The 23,536-nt window shown below is 40.9% G+C and overlaps 1 protein-coding gene across 1 annotated transcript in view; it reads right to left on the bottom strand.

Moving 5' to 3' along the window:
• LOC145406463 (uncharacterized) overlaps positions 1–23,536 on the bottom strand; it is a 181,794-nt gene that overhangs the window by 49,139 nt on the left and 109,119 nt on the right. The gene's annotated exons all lie outside the window — the stretch shown is intronic.

Here is a 23,536-nt window from a genome sequence, read left to right as displayed (position 1 = left end):
CTCTCCTCGCCTCTCCTCCCTGCTCTGCCTTTTACACGTAGTGCTATCATGGTCTTCATCTCCCTCAAACACTCTGCCATCTTCCTGTCTGTCATTCCTTACACCTTCAACTCTCTTTCCTCAAGTACCATAATCCTCTTCTCTTTTCTCCTCGGAGAATTTGTGTTTATATATATATATATATATATATATATATATATATATATATATGTAAGTCTGTGTGTGTGTGTGTGTGTGTGTGTGTAAACAAATAAGCAAATCTAGATAGCTGGACGTCGATAACTAGACTGATAGTTTCTTCACTGTAGTCGCTTCTTTATTCCAGTTACCTTATTTATGTTCCAGCCATCATTGTCGTGCGTCGCTCATCCTGAACTTTAAGTCTTCCTTAACCCCTTGATAATGAGGACGCCTTCCAAATGTTAAATAAAAAAATCAAACGTTAACAGACCAAGGCTGAATAAACATCTTAGAGGCATTTTTATTTTCTTTTTTGTCGTTGGAGCTAAGAATTTCCAAGGTATATGAGTGTGTAGAAGTGTGGCTTATTTTGACAGGACATTACAATTCTTCTGAGTTTGTGTTTCCTTTATTCCCTTTTCTGTACACTATCCACACATTTCTTAACAGATTCCACATGTTGATGACCTACATTACTTAAAATTTTAATCTCCGCAGCGTGTTCATCATTATCCCATCTCACTCCTGGGGTTCTTTTTCTGTTCCTTGTCATCCTCGACACAAACTACATCAAAACACACACTATACTTAGCTTTCATGACATTCAACTCTCATAAATTCCCGTGATTCACTCTCAGATGAATAAAATCGTCTGGTCTTAGATGGAATAGAGCAGCACAGTTGTCCCGAACATGAGAGGGTTATGGGTACAAATACTAACACTGTCAAGCTCCTATGACAGTCTCAGCTGATGAAATTGTCTGACGTTAGGTACAACACTGTATTAGAATTATTCCGAGCATAAGGGGGTTATTGATTTTCATCATTCTGTTCTCATGGGAAAAACAACAGTGTATTTGGCTCTGTCCTGAAATCTAAACATCTTCACAATTTCCCAGAAGATCCTCTGAACCACTTCCATACAATGACTTATTTTTAAAGCTCTTTATTGCCCCTACCTGTAGATTTTTAATTAGAATACGAGAGTCCTTGGTAGTATAAGAGCTAATGCAATCAACCCCCTCTAACCTCAGCTCAGGAAATATATCTACTAGTTAATTTAAGCCTATGAGCATAGCAATATTTAAAATGAATCATACGACCGCTGGCTGAAAGAATTAAGCTTCTCATCACTGTCCAGATGAAATATCAGACCTCATCACCATAAACTGTCTTTTGTATTCTGTCCAAAACTTTTATTCTCCATCTGTCATAAGTCTTCCATCCCTCGGTTTCTTCATAAGGCATTAATTCACCACCTATTATAAATCTCCCATCCCTCAGTCTCGAGCGATAATTCACCATCTGCTATTAAGTTTCCAGCCCTCCAACTTTCTTATGAATTCCTTCCTAAGCTCTTATTCCTATGTACCCTAAATCACCCATCCTTTCACCGCTTCATAAGTAGTTATTCCTTATCTACCATTAATCTTCGACCCTCCCATCTCCTTGTCAACTTTTAGTTCCCATCTACCATAATTCGCTCCTCTCCCCATAAGCTTATATTCCACATCTGCAAATTTCCTCCCCCATCGTTTCCATTCTCCTCATTTTCGGTAGTTTCATTTGTCACCTCACTCCCATTCCCATCCTTTTTTAACATCTTCGATTTACTGATGTGCTTTTTAGTCCATTCCTGCCTTTGTTCACCTGGGAGAAAAAGAAAAAAAAAGAATATATATATATATATATATATATATATATATATATATATATATATATATATATATATATATAATATATATATATATATAATTTTTTGTAACAGAGTTAGACTCAGTCTCCATTACCCCTGTCACAGCATGATATATCTCCTTAGCTGAATAAAATCGTCTGAAGGTAGCAAGAACAAAAAATGCTAGCAAATCATCGGATAGAAAGGGCTAATGTTTTCATCCCCGTCACCCCTTTCCTCACTTCATATCCTCAAAAGCTTTACGTCATCAAAAGCTCGCTATCCCCTCTCTCCCTCTAAGCACCTTGAGAAGAGTCTCCCATCCTCATCTCAATAAACTTACCTTATTATTTCTAAGCTACTTTTCTCCATGTACCATAAGCCTCCCATCCCTCCATCGCATTCCAGCTTCCCCCATTCCTAGTTTACGTCCTTGTATCTCTCCTTCTAACCCGTCCTTCTGGATAGTGCCCTGAGACATGCCACTCCTATGAGTTTTCCATCCTCATTCCCATCTCCTGCACATTCCCATACTTACCCCCCCTCTCTGTCTGTCTGTCTGTCTGTCTGTCTGTCTGTCTGTCTGTCTGTCTCTCTCTCTCTCTCTCTCTCTCTCTCTCTCTCTCTCTCTCTCTCTCTCTCTGTCTGTCTGTCTCTCTCTCATATTCCCCGCGTCCCTCATGCTCAAAAAAAAAAAAAAAAAAAAAAAAAAAAAATCTCCATCCTCAGTAGGCTTCCTATACTCACCTCTTCATCATTTCTCACCTCTCACCCTCCGTGATAACACCCTGAGATAAGCCTCGCATCCCAGCCGTAAGCTCTTTTATTCCTATTCCCTAAAACTTTCCGCTTCCTATAGGTTTCCGCCACAAGCCTTCCATCTCCATGCCATTTCCCATCACCCGCCCATCCCCGTCAGCTCTCAGTCCCTATAAGCTTCCATCCTCCCATCATTTATCACCTCACATCCTCAAAGCTCTCTCCCTCTCCCCCAGTCCTCGTGATATCCTGAGGTAGTTTTTTCATCTCCAAGCCTAGAAGCTTCCCATCCTCATTCTTATGTAAGCTTTCCATTACTGTCAACGTTACATCTCCATCCCTATTTAAGTCCTCAGTCCCCATCTCCAGACAAGAATTCAGTCATCAATATTATATGAGCATTTCATCCCCATCCCCATATACCTGGTCCAACCTTCATCCCCATATAACCATCACGTCTCTTCCCCATGCAACACCCCAGACCCCTAAGCCTTCCCATAAGCTCCCCATACTCACTTTCCCATGATTCCTCTCCTCACAGTCTCAAAGCTCTTCCTGTCTTGTTGGCAGCAGCCTGATATACATGTCATTTTCATCTCTATACAAGCTTTTCATCGCCATACACATTCCAGTAAGATTCACATTTCACACATTCACCTCCCCATCCCCATGTCCTCATCCCTCACCTTACACACCCAAAGCCCTGAGATAAACCTCCCATCCCCACCCTCTTAGGCCTTTCCCATATTCTTTTCATCCTCACCTCTCCATCCCCATCGCTTGCCCATCCCTATATTCTCATTCCTCACCTCACACCCTTAAAGCTCTCTTCCCTTCCCTCTACCATCGGTGATAAGACCTGAGATAAGCCTTGCATCCATAGTATAAGCCCTTTTCTTCCTTCTTCAGATTCTTTCCTCCACCACAGGTCGCCCCTAAAATCTTTCCAACCCTATTCCCATCACCTGCCCATCCCCATCATCTTCTTTTTCCCATCACCTGCCCAACCCCATCATTTCCCCATTCCCTTAATCTTCCCATCCCTATATCCTCATTCCACAACGCACACCCTCGGAGCCCCTCTCCCTCTCTCTCTACCCCCGGTGATAGCACCCGTAGATAAGGCCGCGCCTCCACCCCGCCGGACCGTGGCGTTATGGTGGGCGTGGGAAACTTTGACGGGCGTATCTGGTCCGCCCATCGCTGGCTTCCGTGGCGGATTTACTAGAGAGAGAGAGAGAGAGAGAGAGAGAGAGAGAGAGAGAGAGAGAGAGAGAGGCTTGCTACTATTTGGGATACATAAATTTCGACATGAATGAAAATGGAAATGTCATCGTACTGGGTGGGTTAATGGAGGACTCTTTTACTCCCAACCCTGTATGGAAGCTTTCCAGGGCTTAACAAATCCTCTCGGCAACTGGAGTGATATATTTAATGTTTCATCACAGTGAAGGCGTGAAAAAATATCCTCTTATCCTCTGTTGAACATACTGTAAGGGTGAAATGCACTAGAGGAAACATAACCATTTAGGCCCAGGGATGTCATTTTGAAGTATCATCTTGCTCCTACCAGACGTATTTCATCAACCTTTAGGAGAGATCTTTGCAAGTAATGGTTTAAGTTAAAACAGTATTTAACCCTTCCACTTCGATAAATCTTCAGTAAGTTGAAGAAAATCGCTGTGCTCAATGAAAATAACGTTTCACGTTCTGTTCTCCTTCAACAAAGCACTTCTCACTGTTGGAAAAAAGAAGATAGAGGAAAACATCTGTCTTCTATTAATAACAGAGGACAAATATCTGTCTTCTATTAATAATTTTTGCTTTTGTCTTCTGCTCGTAGAAAACCTTCTTTCACATTCTGTTCGTTCTGTTATAAACATTCTTACCGTATTCTGTTGTATGAACCTTTTTGTCGCCATACAGTATATTCTGTTCCATTAAAAACGTTCTCTCGCCTGTTTTATTTAAAATTTCCGTCCCACCTATACTAAGGCAAAAAAAATATATATATATGTTCCTCTGTCAAAACTTGACACTGTCATCATCATCATCATCATTTAAAGGTTCATTGTCATCATCATCATTATTTAAAGTTCATTATCATCATCATCGTTATCACACAAAGTAGAGTTCTGGATTGTTGGAAAAATTATAATCGTTTAAAGGTCTTAAGATGACAGGTAGTACGAATTTTGAACCTCGCAAGTACGAAAGGTCTTCAATTTACTTCATACAATCGTCTGGTAGAAGAAAAACTAGTGTATAAAAAAATGCCTTATTTGTGACGTTTAATGGAACTTTTTTCAAACCATTGGCGGTAGGTGGGGCCCTCACCATCCACTCACTCGATGTGCTGCTTTGGGTGTCTGCCCTTTCCGTTTTTTCCTTCCTCTTCTGCCTTTTTTCCTTCATTCTTTCCTCTTCCTTCTGCCTACGAGTGACTCTACACTCCCTCTTCTGTCTTCCTTTCCTTCATTCTTTCCTCTTCCTTCTGCCTGTGGGTGACTACACTGAGTGACAAGCCAAATGGTTTCCTCTACACCAGGAAACCATTTGCTACTCTGGGTGGTAACTATGTAACAAAATTATGGCGCCTGGTAGTTTAGTGGGTAATTAAGGTGCGCCAATGGGATTGAGCCTGTGTAGGTTTATATCCAAGGGGAGATTGGGGTTTATTGCTCACGTAATGTCACTCAGGGATGAGTGAAGCTGGTCACTCTCATCTTAAATGTCAGGACCAACTTGCCTAGCCCCGGGCTCCTAGGCCCCTCATGGGCCAACGTAGGATTGGATGATGGATGGATAGATGAATTTTAAACCATTCACTGCTAGGGATGTCTCCTAACTTGAGTAGCCCATAGTCGTTTGGCGGTGACAGGAAGAAACTTAAGAGATGTTACGTTATTGAAAGGGTTAACTAAATCATCATCATCATCATCATCACACGCAGTAGAGTTCTGGATTGTTGGAAAAATGAGCCTTACAGTATTAAATGTCTGTCTTTATATACAAATGCCCAGATTTAGTTACGTGAATAACAGGAAACGACTTCGTAGTTGATAAAGTTTATGCAACAGTTGCCTTATTAGTTGAATTTTCAGTGAATCTGTCTCATATCTAAACCAGCAACACTATTTATCCTTCAAAATGCATGGCTGTACATGATTAGTGGGTAGTGTTTATTAGTCAGCGGTTTGCAGTCCGGGGAAGGAAAAGATGTTGAACCAATGCACAACACACATTAATATGATATGTCCATTATTATGAGTTTTGGTTTAAAGTACTCATGAGTCTCCTTCTCGAGTCCTCTCATTTACCGTTTTTACCACAATGAGTGGATGTTATCAGTTGGTGGGAGCAGGAACAAAATTGAAGACGTCACTGTACTGGAGGGGAAAATGCAGGTTCCCCTCAAGCAGTTCACTACGGAATGGGTCTCTCAAGGTGAATACAATCAATTGACGGTAACCGGGATGTAAGGCAAAAAGATTTCGGATCCTTATTTCAGAGTGCTGTGAATTGCAGGAAGTTATGCCTCCATATTAAAGGTGTTGCTGTTGTGAAAAAGGCAACAATTTCTACCCAACTTGAACCCTATTGAGAAAGAGGATAAGGGCCGTGCCAAGTGGCATGAGAAGCATCGTGGTGCGTTTTCGTCAGACTTATTTAACGTATTTCACCTCAAACTTCTCATACCATATAAATCGCCTTGATATCATTCTGATTTGCATCAGTTTAGTAAATGATATAGAGTAGTAATGTGCAAAATGAATCGCTGAAGAAGAGGTGTTAAGAAATGTCCAAAATAGTCACTTTGAATACGACCCAAAGTCTGACCGATTTTTTTTCTTCACAACAAAATCAACTTCAGTATGCAGGTATGATTTCACCCATACAAGACTTCATCGTCCTGAAGAATTTAAAAAATAGCACACTAAAAAGAGTTATAGGTATTTGGTAACGATAAAATGAGAGCACCCTGCAGACGACGAAAAAAGGCAGGGATAAAATTTAAGGAATAAAATTTAAGCCTAAAGAAAAAAAAGCTTAACATGAAAGATTTAAAAAACTAAGACAAAAAATATAAACTAGCGTAAGGGAAAAGAAAAAAAGCTTAACACGAAAGGTAAAAAAACACGACCAAGAAGAGATTATACAAAAAGTAAACGCGTGTAAAAGAAAATGGAAAAAGGCGTAAGACAATAGACATGCGCAAAAAAGCCTAAGATAAAAGAGTGAAGGAGTAAATGAGTGGCAGTGTGATGATTTATGCCCTGTATCTGCGGCCAGTGATGAGTTATGTCGCGGCGCCTCCACAAAAACTGGGCCTTCTCGCGGCAAGATGTAGCTCCTGATCTGTTACATGGGACAGGCGCGATTTATGCCTTTTTCAATATTTTCAATCAAGTGGGTAGATTTATGGCAATTTTAACTCTTGGCCCCTTCAGTGTGATGATCCGATTTTTTTTTTTTTTACTCTAGGTAATTTTCTTTAGCCTTTACTTGCGCATGGAAGAAAGAGCCAAGGACTGGAAGCCTGCTAAAAGTTTTTCTTTTTAAGGATAAAAGAACCAAAGAGATCCAAAACCAATATCCATTCATTTTGAGATGCTTAGATACTATGTTTAAAATATAGAGGTCAGGGGGAAAGGGAAATGCGGACTGAGACAGACATTTCTTGAGAGTGCCAGTTAAATCTTGCATTAGTATGATAGTAAAAGGGTTGCTAGTCGAATACTGCTTGCGTACCGTAACAGAGGATGGAAGCAAACAGGGAATTTAGTGGCTACGAAAAAGCGATAGTTGAGGTCATGAGCTGCAACACTGCGGCGAAAAACAAGAGGTTGACGGTTGTCAATAAGGAGTATGGCGTTAATGAAAAGAAAAGACTTAGGGGAGACTTCTTCTAGTGCCGTGGATAATGTAACTTATTTTTAACCCCGGTACTATTTATGTGGCTCTTTCAGCGTAATAGTCAGGTACAAAATGTCATCTGCATACATACACACATAATCTTCTAAGCCTGTGTTACCCCATGAGGAGCGTAGGGGCCCGGGGCTAGGCAAGTTGGTCCTGACATTTAAGATGAGTGACTAGTCTCACACATCCCTGAGTGGCATTACGTGAGCAATAAACCCGAACCATCACTTGGAAATTAACCTACACAGGCTCAATCCGGTTGGAGCTCCTTAATAACCCACTAAACCACCAGGTGTCATATTTTGGTTATATGGTTGCCACCCATCGTAATAAATGGTTTCCTGGTGTACAGGAAACCATTTGTCTTATCACTCATTGTAGAGTCACTCATAGACAGAAGGAAGAGGAAAGAAAGAAAGAAAGAAGAGGAAGGGAGGAATGAAGGATGGAAGAGAGGAAAAGACAGTCACCCGAGAACAACACTGCCCTGAGTGGATGATGAGCGCCCCCACCTGCCACTAAATATATCATCTTAATAGGAAATTTCTTTTATTCCTGTTACCTTCAGACGATTGTGTTTAGCTTAAGAGGCTTTTCGAACTGGATGTAAAACCTTCATGAACCTCACTATTGATAGTGGTTCCCTTGTAAGGTGAAAAAAAAAATCATCAGGCTGTTGCAGGTATAACATAAAACGATGTCTTGTTAAAAAAAAAAAAAAAAAAAAAAAAAAAAAAAACGGTCCCACCCAGACACACATCTGCTAAAAATACCGGCTTCCCTCATGAATATTCCTGCCTGTTTTCAGGGACGCTTTATTCAATTGTGTACGGAGCGAGAGACGTAATTGACACTCAGGCTGGCAATGACATGCGCCCCCCACAATTACCAATGCACACTGATGTTTAGCGGGGAGGTGTCGATGAGGATTCGCCAGATTATAAGGCCAGTCCATAGTTTTTCTCATTCCACCCCTCCCATGATTCCACCTCGAACCCACTTTTTTGTCTTTATTTTGCACCATGATTTTGAATCCATAGTACTTGTTATTTACCTGTCTCCAAAATTTTGAGGCTGTTCAGCTTCTATCTCCCCCATGTCTAATTGTCACTTCACTTAGTATTCTCCTTCTTTTTTATCACCTTGACACGCATCCGCTGTAATTATCAATACACACTGATGTTCAGGAGATATGTAGATGAAGCCTCACCTGATTATAATTCCACACGGTAGTTTTTCTCCTATTTCGCCTAGTTCGGCCTCAGATCTACCTTTTATTTATCATTTTTTTCATATTTCTGTTTCCTTTCAATGTTTTCTTTGCTGTTTAATTTTTATTCCATTTCACATTTTCCCCATTCAGCTCAGAAGCCAATAAACTTTTTCATCTTGCTGTCTTTAACTCTGATGATTGTGTACTTTTATTCATTTATTTATTGATTTTGCTTTGATTCAGTTCATTTTTACCCCTAATTCCAAGTCCATTCAGTAGTATTTCGTATTATTATTATTATTTAACTCCTTTAAATGATCCTTTTTCTTTTTTGTTCTCTGTAAATCTGATTTCATTTTGTCAGTATTCTTCTTGCTACTGTATATCCAATTCTGATTCCATTCATCATTTTTCTTCATGTTATCTCTGATTCTGACTCCAGTCAGCTTTTTCTTAATATCTAATTCTGACTCCATTCAACATTTATCATTCTCTCTCTCTCTCTCTCTCTCTCTCTCTCTCTCTCTCTCTCTTTTTCTTTCTCTCTAATTCAGACTCTCTGCTCTATTTTACCGAAAACTTTTGATTCAGTATACATTTTTTTTTTCTCGTAGTCCTAACTTCAGGCAACTTTTTGTTATTTATTTCCAAGTCCTAATTAGTTTTAACACCTTTTTCTCCCGCTAACTCTGCTTTCCTCGAAATTATTACATCATTAGGCATATTTATTCTCTTCCACTTCTAAGGCAATTTTACATTATTCTTTTACTTCCACACCTTTGTTATTCCTAATAATTACACCCCTGCACGGAAAGGCTGTGGAAGTATGTGTTTAGTCTGGTTTGTCTGCCCGTCTTTTCTTGCCACCCTTCTGTCTCTGTGTCAGCAAGATCATGGGAAAACTAGAGTGAAATCGAATCAAATTTCGAAATAACAATAAAGGAACAGCAGAGGAAAAGGTGTCTAATTTGTGGAGGAAAGAGGTCATTAGTCAGATGTCAAGGATATGGTCAGTCAGTTCAAAGAATTTTTATCATATTTTGAACAAACTTGGTGGAAGATTTGAGGAACAGGAAATTGTGCAGTGACTGAAATTTAAGAACATTGTGAGAAGCAAAGGTCGCAGAACAAGGTCCTATGACCAAGCTTGGTGCCGGGGTTTAAGGTTAGCCGATGATGAAATAATGCTATTTTGAGGACAATAGGTCAAAGGTCAAGGTCGTGGAGTAAGGTCATGTTCAACACTTTTAAATCGAATTGAACTAAACTTACTAGATGGATTAAGAGGCAGGTAAAGATGAAGTAATTTGATTTTGAGAGTAATATGTCATAGGTCAGGGTCGCAGTGCAGTGCCAAAGGTTCGGCCTTCATGCCCATCAACACGATCAGTTGGTACAGGTGCCTTAAGGAGTTCCCATACCCCCTGTTTTACCTCCTGTCAAGATGTGACAACGTCGCAGTTGTGGCGTAAATATCTATGAATGAACGGGCATTCGTACTGTAACGACGGACGTGAGTGGTTGGTATGTATTCCAGACGTCCTCATGGCCGGCAGTATTATGTCTATCTATCTATCTATATACCTAGGCTGCTTCCCCCAAGGAAAGGGAGGTAGCCGAGACAGGACGACTCACTCTCCATTTACTCATCCATTCAAACACATTCATTCGCATCTTAGCTCCAAAGGCGAGAACGGACAGATCCTCACCGCATCACACCGCACAAGGGTCAACTGCGCAATGCAATCAGTGACATCCGCAGCAGGGCCCGACAGCAGAGCTGGTTTACCCCTGCCACAGCATAACAGACCCATCCCCTTACCCGCACCTGACTTGACTAGCTGATCAGACCAAATGCGGGAGAATATCCCCTCAGGGCTGCGTCATCACTTATTCATTCACAATTTCTCTCCATTTATTTCTGTCACGCACAGCCACTCTTCCTTGCTCAACAGACATCCCTCTCGCATCCAGCGCTCTCTTCACACTGTCCATCCATCCTATTCGTGGTCTTCCTCTCAGCCTTACACCTCTCACATCAGATCTAGTTATCTTTTTCACCAATCGCTCATTATCCATTCTCTCCATATGCCCAAACCATTGCAACACCCTCTGCTCAACTCTACCAGCAAATGCCGTTCATTCATAGATATTTACGCTACTACTGAGATGGTGCCACATCTTGACAGGAGGTAACACGGGATGTAGGAACTCCTTGAGGCAACTGTACCTGTCGTTGGCGAACTTGTTGTCCCTCAGTTTAAGAGCATGGTGACGAATAACGTTCGGAACAGTAGATCAGGACCGAGAGAAGTGCTTCAGTTCATCACGTTTGCATTATTGTTATTTTCCATTTTCTTTTTGACTACCATACATTAAAACATAGGCACCTACTGATCATGTGAACGGACCTTTAGACCGATTTTACTGATCGGATGTTGCACTCTTTGAATGCCTCGTTGTCTGACCTCATTCTGTTCATCCCTTTTTCCTGTTTCATGGCGCGGCTCAGCATTTTTCTGCCCTTTCCCTGCTATTTTTCTCCTGACCATGACATGTTTCTTTTTTTTTTACCCTAATTCTGGTTCGTTTTTCCCATCCTATTACTTACACGATTATAAACTTTTTCTCCTATCCTTGCCGTCTATCGCCTCTGTATGAACTTCCTGACATGCAATTAGACAGCAGGCTAGCAGCAGGAGTAGGGCAGGGTAATGAGCAGTCTTCAGTAGGATAATCTGGGAGGGGCCGAGGGCAGGATGAAACGCGTGGAGGTGACCTTGTGTGCTTTGCGTTTAAATGCGGCGAGGCAAAGAAAGAGCCGCAGCCTGATCTATAATTTGCAAAGCGAGGATTTATTGAGAATGGATGAAGGCGGAGAAAACAGGGCAAAAGAAAAAAAAAAAAAAAAGTGCGATAGACGTGTGTTTTGGGGTTTGGGTGGGTGGGTCACAAAGAGACTTGCAAAAGGAAAATATCTGGGGAGAAGCGTATATGCAAATCAAGACGAATCATAGGATGATCCAGGAGAGGCTGGGTGAAGCAGGCTTGAAGAAAAAAAAATGATGAAAGTATACGGTACGGAGAAAAAACAGGGCAGGGTGAAATACCTAAGGATGCCATAATGCCCTTGTGTGCCTTGCGTCGAACAGGAACGAGTCAGAGGAAAAACTCAACAATTATGAAAAAAAAAAAAGAAAGAAAAAGAGGGAAGAGGGGGAAAAATATACTCTACAGAAAGAGTAGGGCAAACGTTAGGGAGTTGAATGTATACAGCTAATATGGCGAGATAAAACACTGGAGATCCATAATGTCCTTGTGTGTTTTGCGTTTAGCTGTTTAGAGTCACGGGAAAACCATTTACTGATCCATGATTTACTATGCAAGGAAATAATGAGAATGGAAGTAGGTGTAAAAAATAACATGAACATAGGGACTCAAGTTGGCGAATCACTGACGAAGATTATGCAACGAGAAATACTGTGACTGAAAGTGTACGCCAAAGTAGTGCAGGAAATAAATGAAAGAAGAAAGTAATTGCAGAATGCAGGATAGAAAGAGATACTGGAGATGTCATATGTGGCTTGCTTGCTTTGTGTTTAGCTAAGATAAATCACAGAGAGTGTAGCCTAATGTTTATGATTTTGCGAAAGGAAGAAAGAAAGGGATAGGAACTTGTATGCAGAAAATGTGGGAGTAGAGGAAAGTAAATGCAATAAACACAAATTAAATGCAAATAAATATTGTAATAGTCAGTGTGGTTTGGGTTTCTGTGGGCAAGACAGAGAGAGAGAGCAACCTCCTCAGACATAACTTTCAAAGTGAAGCAAAGATGAGAGAGAGAGAGAGAGAGAGAGAGAGAGAGAGAGAGAGAGAGAGAGAGAGAGAGAGAGAGAGAGAGAGAGAGAGAGAGAGAGAGAAGCACAAGTGTACGAGTATGCAGAATATAGGGCAGAGTGGACATGGGGACCTTGTAATGATCTTGTGTACCTGGGGATTGAAGTTGGAGAGCCACAGGGAGATCCAGATTTAATGATGGAGGAAAACTTAGGTCGGAGAGTATATGTTGATAATGTGTTACAAACGTACGAGTATATGCAGAAAATAAGGCAGGATGAGACGCAAAAGGATCTCTTAAGTATGTATTTGCTTTGTGTTTTGGTGGGCACGTCACACAAAGAGCCACTTACCATGCCAACATTTGCAAAGTTAAAAAAAGTAATTAAGAGAGAAAACAAATATTGCTGGAAATAAATAGAACAAAAAAAGGGGAGGATTTAACACTGGGGTACGCCATAATGACCATGTGTGAAGTGAATTCAGCCATGGCGAGTTACAGGAAGAGCCATAACTTTTATTTTGTTTTGCAAAGGGAGAAATTAAAGACGGAAAAAGATGTATGCAGAATGATGAGAGGGAACTAGATACAGTATCTAGGGCAGGATGAACGCTGTGGACATCATAATGGTCAGAGGTGCTTTTGGGTACAGATACAGGCTGGATAGTTATTGAAAGAGTCGCCTGATGACCTGTTGTGTGCAATAGGAGGAAAAACTGAGGGAGAAAATACTAGGATGGAAGTATATGCAGAAACCAGCAGGGTAAATCACAAAGGGACTTCCTGCTCCTTTAATCAGATAATGCTTTCTGTTGGTGTATTCTTACTCCTCTAAATGACTGTTTTCATCTTGCCGGAGATGTTTTGTAATGAAGGGATCAGTGAAGGATGTCCCCTAGTTTTATCTCGTTATTCAGATGAAATTAGAAAATAAGAAAATATAAATAAAACTTACGTCCTCTGGCGGATGAGGTTAATGCTTTAAATCTACCAAGGACGAGTGATAAAAATATGTATTTAATCTGTGAAAGGAAAATAGGAGTACTGAAGAAGCAACGATCCTTTTTTTGGAGCTGATTTTAGGTGGGTGCGTCACTGAAGTTAACCAACAGATCAAAAATATGCAAGGGAAAAATATGAACGGAGAGTGTATGTGCAAAAAGTTGGGCAGTATGGAGCATGGTATGAACGGAATACTGGTTAGTGTGAAACATTGGGGTGTTCTTAATGGTCCATGTATTTTGGGTTTTGGTAACAGGGACCCACCAAGCTGATTGTTAGTTTGAAGAGGAAGGAAATAATAGGGAAGAACGGATCGCATGTTCTGATGATATGTTCCCAAGGCTATCATGTATCTCCAAATATGCCTGTCAAGAGTTGGAAGTGTTGATATTATGATGAGACTTTGCTTATTTTATCATAATGAGTGTTTATCTTCTACATATCTTTCAGCTGAACTGATCTATCACTTGGATTAGTTTATTTCAGATTTAGAACTGGCACGAAGTACATCACATACGAATCGTTTTAAGATATTTTCCACCTTTTTAGATTGTTTGTTTGGGAAAGGTAAAATAATCCATGCATTGCCGATGAATGCCCTGAACTCTTTCAGTGCTTTTAAATCTGTTTTCTTGGTACCACCAGATAATTTCACTTTAATTTGGAGATTCCGATGAAGTGACTGCGTTAGAATACTCTGTTATCTTTATGAGCGCTCTGACATTTTTATCCAACTATGTTATTACCAAAGGGTCTTACACAAAATTCTTGCAAAATACCAGGTGGCTTATCCCTTTTACTACGATGGTACATTACTGTAGTTCAGTATCTTTCGTGCTACCTGCAGACGATTGTATTCAACTTTGGAAAGACACCATTTTGTGAATTTGTTAATGAAGGCTTTATCGAACCCATCCAGTGTAAATAGTCGGTACCAAGATTGATAATACCGTGTGCAGACAGAAAGAATACAATATAAATACGTCATAAGAATGAAAGACTTATTTTAGAATAGGAGGAACTATACCGGTACTCTTTTTTTCCCTGACTTGGCCTATCACTGCCATATATCCATCTCGAATTCCGAGTTGTAACTATAGATTAACACTAGAATATGGTGCTCGTGACAGAGAAGTTCTATAGAGACGAGGTAGGGCGGTTGTGTTATTCTGCCAGTGAGCTATGTGAAATAAACTGCAAAAGAACGAAAATCTGGGCCAGGTTAAGGTGAAGAAGCATAGTTGGAGTGATGGGTTTAATATCACATGCACAAATAAACAGTATTGTTTATTGAACACCTCATTCTCCTCACCTGTGGTTTATTCTAACCCAAGTAAAATACACAAATCACTCCCCACCCCTTTCTTCTTCAAGCTGGTGTAAAAATCCCGTCTGGCCAGAGCTGAAGGTAATCACTGTTATCTGGCGAAGGGCTGAGTCAAGGCTTCCCAGGTTAGGTGAAGAAGCCCGCACCCTGACCCCACACCTCCCTCCACCTTCCCACCCCGAGGCACCTCCACCTTCCCGTACAATCATCACTATCATCACTGTCATTACCCGTATCATGAACAACCATTGTCAGTATTATCAACACATCCCTCCTCATTCCATCTCCATCATCATTCCCATCCTTTATCATCATTATCATCACAGCTATCATCCTTATCATAATCATAACCACCACTACCAAGATTATCAACACACACAAACATCTAGGCATCTCCACTGTCTCCTGGCATCATCACTATCACTACTGTCATTACATTATCATCACCATCGCCTACCAACATTGCCAACGCTTTTTGTCTGTTTCCTTCATTGCTACTTTTGCCCATCCACTTAAGGTGAGATAATGAGGCTTACTTTCCTATCCCTCCGCAATTATTCTCTAGAAACCTTTACGTTTCCTTATCATCATTACATCGCCCCTGTCATTACCCTTATTATCACCACCTTTACCAAGCATGTTCGTCTCTTCCGAAGCTACTCCTTCATTCCCACCCCTCGCATCTTCACCTTCCCCCAGCCATCGTTACTCTCATCACTGTTATCGTCACCATCACTGCCATCATTGTCAGCATTACCAACACTGTCGTCTGTTTCCATCCACTATTCCCCCATCCCCAGGCGTTTCCACCCTTCCCTGTCTACATCACTATCACCCCTGTCATCACCCATTTCATCACCACCACCACTATCAACATTACCAACACTATCGCCTGCTTCCATCATCGTTACCTTTGGCCTGCCTCCCTTACTTTCCTGAAAGGACTCCACCACTACATGAGGTATTTTCGTCGGCTTAGGATGATTGTGGCAACTTTTTCTTAGCGTTTAGTTTTGCCTATTGTATCTTATTTTCGTGTTGTAAATTATTTTCTCTCTTGGAATATCAATAAGGATTGCGTAAGTAATAAATTAAGAACAGTAACTTTCAAAAAACGGACACACACCAGTGAAGAATGAGGCGGTAGAAAGTTTAAGACGAAGTTATTGCCAATACCTTTACGTAATCCGTTTGTTTATACGTGACAGGACAGGGTCACTTCCAAATTAACTTAACTTTAGAGATAAGGCAGGAATGATTCTTTGTGGTTACTAGTCAAATCAAACCTTAAGTCTGCGTACAACTGGCTATCAGTTGATCTGGAAGGGGATAGGAACCTTTGTTATGTTAGAAAATTATGCAATTACATTTTTTTTCAAGACTGAGAAACCCAGTGAGATTTTGAAACTCGAAAAGCCTCTGCTCAGATGAATAAAGCTGTCTGGTGGAAGCAAAGAATAAAATGTAACAGAAGTCACTTATTTATATGTTCGAGTCCGGGCATAGGCATAACAGCCCTTTCTCTGAGGCCCAGCAGTCCTACTACGTAACACACCTCCACATGTCAACACTTCGGCGCCAACTCCCACTGTCCATATTGAATACATACTAGGGCTGTCTCATACACGACTAGTGTATTTGTATTAGGAAGGGTGTTTTTATGACATTTTGGCGGGTCTTACGGTAGATCAGTAAAATCTACTTGAACGAATTTCAGATCTTTTGAACTGTTCCCTGCGCCAGCCTGAATTCGAACCCGCGTCCATTAGGAGTGCAAGCCATCTCTCTTCCTGCTATATCATCGACAGTTTAAAAGAGCACACTGTACCATCCCACAGTATGCTAATGTCAAGAACAATACTTTCTATTATCAAGATCAAAGGAGAAAAAAACTGTAAGTGTTGTTTTAGGGTATCGTCGGAACCCTTCATGCATAATCCAAGCCCCAGCTGTGAATGTAAGTTTAGGCTGGGTGTAATTTCAAGCTGGCCTCTAATTCGTAGGGCAAACTGTGACTATGGATGAAAATTACACTAATCATTTATCCAATCCCTCCAGCCACGTCTTATGCCCCCCCCCCTTCTCTCTCTCTCTCTCTCTCACTCTCTCGGGTAAACTGTGACTATGGAAGAAAATTACACCAATCATTTATCGAATCCCTCTAGCCAAATCTTACGAACCCCACTCCTTCATCCCTTGCTAGTGTTTTTTTTCTTCCCTCACTCCCTCTCTCTCTCGCTCCCATTATCTGATCACGTCAAATTTAACGTTAATATACAGTAATCAGGAGTCTGGTGGGGAAGAGCTGTAGGTGCTGATCATCACTCATCTTCCCCGGTCTGACCCTCGCTATTAAAGTCTGCCACTGCATATATTTAAAACAATTAAATCACCGGGAATGCAGGAGGTAGGGTGGAAAATAGAATCCACAGTCATGAGCGTACTGAGACGATGATGGTGGTGGTGGTGGGATGGAGATGGGTAATGATAACGAGGACGGTGTTTTGGATTGCAAGGTTGATACTAGGAAGTGTGCTTTGCCTTTTTATATCCCATGCCTTCTCCATCTTGTGCACATTCAGACTCTGAAAGATCTTGCTTTGCTGTGATGGGAAGTGATAACCGAGGAAGGTATTATGCTTAGGTTTTGCATTGATACCTGTGACACTCTGATGTTTTTGTCGCTCTAGCCCTTTCCAACACTCGTATCTTCCATAATCAGAAGGGTCTTGCTTTACTATGATGGGAAGAAACGACATAACAGGGTGCTTTGTTTGTGATGATGTTAAAGGTCTCTATGCTTGGCTTTGTTACCATTTCTCTGGTGTTTTCTGTCTATCAAATCTTTCTTTTCTGTAACAGCAGATGATAATCGAGGTAGGCGTGTTAGGTAAGGTTGATTCATGGAACTATCTGTTTGTCCTTTGCATTTCTCTGGTCTTTTCAACTTTCGTTTCCTCATACATCAAAAGAATCTCGCTTAACTATGCCCGGATTGATAACCATGGAATTTGTTTTGGTCTTGGTTGAAACTGGGGGTTCTGCTTCGCCCTTTTTATCTTTAGTGGTTTCCATCTCAAAGGGATCTTGCTTTATTGTTCCATCAAAGGGATCTTGTTTTATTGTGCTTCACGTATCCTCCTGCAGCTGTACACTTGCTTTCTCTTTAACATTTCTTAGAACCATATGAAAACCTAAGGAGATCTTGGCAGGGTAACCGATAATGATCAAGAAGGTTGGACTCTTCTGTCATCTGTTCGATTCCAAAGATGTAAAGGGACTGTTGACCGCGACCGCAGTTCACCGTCCTACATGTTTTCACTCGGACCTGTCGCTCATACTTCTCGCTAATTAATCAGAAGCTACCATCTACTCAAAACCATCCGTCTTCAGGGCAAAAGTCAGAAGATTTACTCCCATCATCCTTTCAGTTCCTTGGCATCTTTTATATCTCACCCAGTTAAATTGCTGTATCTTGCTTCAGCTGGGAGTTAATCATGAACTAATATAAAATCCACCATCCTGACTCGGTAACTCCGTAGCGCAGATGACTTGTGCAAGGGCCATTAGGGTTGAGTGCTCCCCGGCGAGAGGTTCCTCAGCCGCGGTGATGGTCGACTGGTTATTAGGTACCAGTTGATCGCCCTTCAATATGTTACCATCACGCAACAAGAACGATTTATAGACGTGCAAAATACTAGAGATTATCCTGTCTTCTTAGTAGGATTGCATTTAGTTTTTAACTTAGTTATATTTATTCACTCCAGATAGCACAGAACAAGCACATATCAAAGAGCACGTTCGCATGTTCGTTCTTCTTTATTGCATGTAATACGGTGCTATTATATACTCCTGATTTGGTTAAGAGAGAAACATCGCATGAAAATACCGTGCTGCGAGAGGAATTATCCACAGTTTTTCATACTCATCCGCTCATCCTCATCGTAAAAAAACAAGAAAAAAAATCACATAAATAATAGCTGGGTCTCGGTAAGCCAGAAGCGAGAAGCGCGTTATGTACAGAGTGCGTGATATGGACAGTGCATAAAGACAGATGCGTCAGCCGTCAACGAGCACCAATTTCATCTGCCCGGAGGCTGGCCTGGTGATCAACATCCCTCGGCACCCATACCTCACCCCCGTCCCGCCACCTCTCACCAGCTAATCTGAATAAACGATTCCTGCGCTGGTTAACTACAGTGATTATAGCGCGCTACCTCTGCGTGCCTCGTAAGCTCCTGAGACGGACAATACACCCTATACTTCAATCCCAGTCGCAAAACGCCACGATTCTCCTTGTCTCCCCCACCCCCATTTCGGGAAATGATAGGGTGGAGACTATTCCTTAACTCCTTCCACCTGCTGGAGAGAAGGTAATCATAGTGATTGGGCGCCGCCTTACCTATCTGCACCTGTTTGGAATTAAAATAGCCGCGGCGGACTAGAGGGCAGCCCCACGATTCACGATGCGGGATCATACGTATTATAAAAGCGAGATGCACGGGTCCGCCTGTCGTAACCGGCTGTCGGGCAGCCATCCATCAGATGCAGACGTACGAGCGGTCGTAACTTAAGTAATCACTCGCTATTACACCACAGGCGCCACTGGTAGGCTCTGATCGTCAGGGATAAACCACCAGACAGCCTCAGCCGCGGGTCTCGCATTACCGGCTGGGGTTGCTGCTATAGATGCTCGCGATGAAGGCAAGTGTTCTTCATCTTCCCGTCTACACTGAGCACACAAATAGCCCTATTCTCGTTGGCATAGGACATTTTGTATTGCCTCTTCCATAGCGATTTATTTTTCATCTCTACAGTGTACTCCCACCTGCATGGTACGTATATTTGTTAATACTGACACAGTTTGCATCAGTAACATAACAAGAAATTTATTAATACGTGATGTGCATCACAGATTGCTGGGGATGAGGTGGCACGAAATCTCTGAGGCCAGCCACAAGTACGACACAATAATTCCATCTCCCTTCTCGTTTTATTATTTTTCTCTCTCGAATATCATCTCTATTTACTGCAGCTTGAACGTCTAGATGAGATATATTCCCAGGCTCCTTAACTCTGCATCTCCTCCCTCCTCGCTACCCCTCGCCCCTATTTGATGGAGGGAGTAACATGGCATGGGGGTAATGAGAAGTGTCGTAAAGTAGGATGTGGTATCGCCGATATGTTATCCGCTGTACATCACCCTCCTTGCAACTGGTTCCCGTCATCAGTGTCTGCTCTCGGCCGCCGGGAAGAGGCTGCTTGTATATACGCTTCCTGAGGATCGCCTTTTGATTTACAGGATGCAATATTATCTACTTAGGCAACACGTTGTATCTTTAAGAATAAGACAGCTTGAATACCTTTTGATTTACAGGTTGCAATATTACCTACTTAAACCACATAGGCTCTGTCGGAAAATAGACAATATGAATACATTTTGAATTACAAGATGCATTATTATCTACTTTAGCAACACAATGTATGTCAGAGAATAAGAAAACATGAACACCTGTACGGAAAAGCAAAATAAGAGTCGTGGGATCCCTTTTTGATTAACAAGATGGAATATTATCTGCTTTGACAACGTGGTATATCTTGGTGAATGGGCAACCTGAATACCTTCGGATATGGAAGCTGCAATATTATCTACTTCAGTTACGAAGTATAGGTCAGAAGACGAAAACATGACTGTCTTTTGAATTACAGAATACAGTATTACGAGCACAGTGTCAGAATAAGACAACATGAATACCTCTTTCATATACAGGAAGCAATATGGCCTTCTTAAGCAACACACTGTACGTTAGAGAACAAGAAAATTCAAATAGCTGATTTACAAAACGTATTGATGTCTCTGAGACTGCCACACCTTGAATCTCTTTTCCTTTACAGAATGCAGTAATATGTACTCAAGTAGCATATGTATCTCAAAGATTAAGAAATACCTCCCATGTATTAGAAACCACTAACATGGTCGTGTTATCACTGTAGTTTCTGTTGAATAAAGGAGCTGGATTGTGCTCAAAATGGGAAACTGGATGAAGAATCACGAAGGAAACTTCATTAATCGTATGCTGGACTGTATTCGCAGAAGCCCAATACCTAATATTTTCGTCATGTAATTTGCTTTTGAAGTATTTACTGAGGAGCTGATATCTGGATCTTGTTAATGTTAGTAGCTTGAGTACTGATTGCTAGAAAGTGAATAACAATGAAATGCACATAGTTCTTGCCGTAACATACGGGTGTGATCAGACTTTTTTATCTTGTTAAGTCTTGTCTAGCCTACTTATCTTATTCCTGCTAATTTCAGACAGTTTCATTATACTTTGTGGAGGCTTTTGGCGATGGAATGAGCTAATGGAGATCGATTGTTTGTAAGCCCTTCGTTACGAGTGGCTTCATTCAAGCAAGGTACATGTATTAACGTCTGGAACTAACAAAAATGAAATGACAAGTGACGTCTAATTAGTAAAGATGCGTCAAATTAGTAAAGATACTATCTCATGGTCGCATCTTATTTTGTATTTTATTCTGTTTAACGAAAGACGATCGTTTTATCACTAGAGTTAGTATACATTAGCCTGAGATTGTTATTACTGTACTGTCACTACTGACAATCCCATTGTCGGGATAAATCTTGTATTTTACTGCAGGTAAGGCCAGACTAATAATTTCAATTGAGAGTGAGTCATAGGGGTTCAAACGTTCATGCTGGAACCAGTAACCCTCTCATGGTTGGTACAGCTCTTGACATTTTATTACAGCTGAAGTCAAACCCTTACATTTAGCTAAAGTTCATCCATTTGAAATAGAGTGTCAGCACTGGGGTCATTCACCCTCTCCTGATCGGGGCACTGTTGGTTTTCTATTCTATTTAACGTCAGATGATTGTATGTAGCTGAAGGAGTTGCAGGAGCCTGAGAGTGTTAAATGTGTGTTAATAACATGAAGCGATTAACTGATTGTGCTGAGTACAGAGTGGACTTGGCACTGTAGAGGTGCTTCAGGGTGCTCGTATGGTTTCAGCAGGAGAAGCCACATAACTAACATAGCATTTAGCTGCTTAGGAATCATCATCATCATCATCATCATCATCATCATCATCAGTATAATTATTATCCCAATCTTATTTCCTGAGAATGATATTCTGTATGGCTAACTTGCTCCGAACGTTCAGCTATGTTGATATTGTTGTATGTGTTTAGTAACTACGATTATATATACCAAAACAAGCGTATATTACACGTTCTCAACCATATGACACGGATTTCAATCTCCGTCGTCGGTAGCCAATAAATCGTCTCAGTATGGTGATGTGTTGAATTTCATACTTTCCACTACCAGACGATTTTACTCACGTTAGATAGGATGTTTAGCGTATAGAAACCACGAAACTGAGGAAACTTTTCTTCCCTCTCCCCCATAGCTTTCTTCCTCCTCCCCCTTCGGTAGAGATCGCAGTGCTAATTTTATAACTGTTTGTCGACTGAATAAAATAAGAAACTAATTGAGAAGAGTTATATCTTCCTTTCTCTCACCACACAAAACATCGTAAACCTAATTTCGCAAGGTCTGTCTACGGAAAGCAAGCAGACCATGAAGAACTTATATCCTTTGTGTTACGCACGAAACCATAAACCTGTCTTTTTGGGAGTCTGTCTATCGACGGAATTACACTTATTCTCCTCTCCTCCGCAAAAAAGCCACGATCGAATTTCGAAAGCTTTTGCAAGGAAAACAGCCAAATTGATATTATATATATATATATATATATATATATATATATATATATATATATATATATATATATATATATATATATATATATATATATATATATAATGTTTAATTCACACATTAGAGACGGTAAACCAAATTCCGAAAAGAGATTCTTATGAAAACCAAATCGAGAACAAATTTCTTTCTGTGATTATTTACTCTGAAACTTGATGGACGCTATTCTCATTAGCATTATAGAAACTAATTACATGACTAAAAAAGGATAAAAATTGGTAAGATATCGCACATTACAGAATGCTATATACGAATTATTGTTCAGATTTATTCGTTGGGGATGATTTTCATTAATGTTCCTATAGGACAGATTTACACAGATTATGCACTGTAGCGAATAAGTGCTAATAAATATTTGAGGAATGTTCAGTGGTAGCTGCTCTTTTGAAATGCGACGGACACTGTTGTCATAAATGCAACTACAGGAACGATTTACAAAAGTGCTGTAGTCTAAAAAAGTCTAGTGCACACAGTCCTCCAGGAGTTCTAAGACTTGCTCATATGCCGGTGAGGGTAGTTAGTGGGTGTGCTGAGAGTTGTGGGCGTGGCAGAGAGTGAGTGAGTTAGTGGGCGGTGCCTCTCTAGAGCTTCAGTGTATTAGTGGGCGGGCGATGCTGGGGGTAACGCTGTCCCATCACTCCCTCTTTCTGTGGGGACTGGGTCGTAGTGTAAATGGCTTTAGAGACTGCGTTACATGCCTTTCTTAGTGACTTATTCTGCACATCACACCTCATTGTTGTGTTGTAGGCTGTGCTATTGATGCAAAATATGTTGATACTAAAGCGTTATATAAAACAATGAGAATGTTTAGGTGTATTA

The sequence above is a fragment of the Coenobita brevimanus genome, chromosome 70 (genome assembly GCF_032717465.1).
Source record: "Coenobita brevimanus isolate Jiangsu-jjx chromosome 70, ASM3271746v2, whole genome shotgun sequence".
NCBI lineage: Eukaryota > Metazoa > Arthropoda > Malacostraca > Decapoda > Coenobitidae > Coenobita > Coenobita brevimanus.
This window is presented reverse-complemented; position numbering and strand designations above follow the sequence as displayed.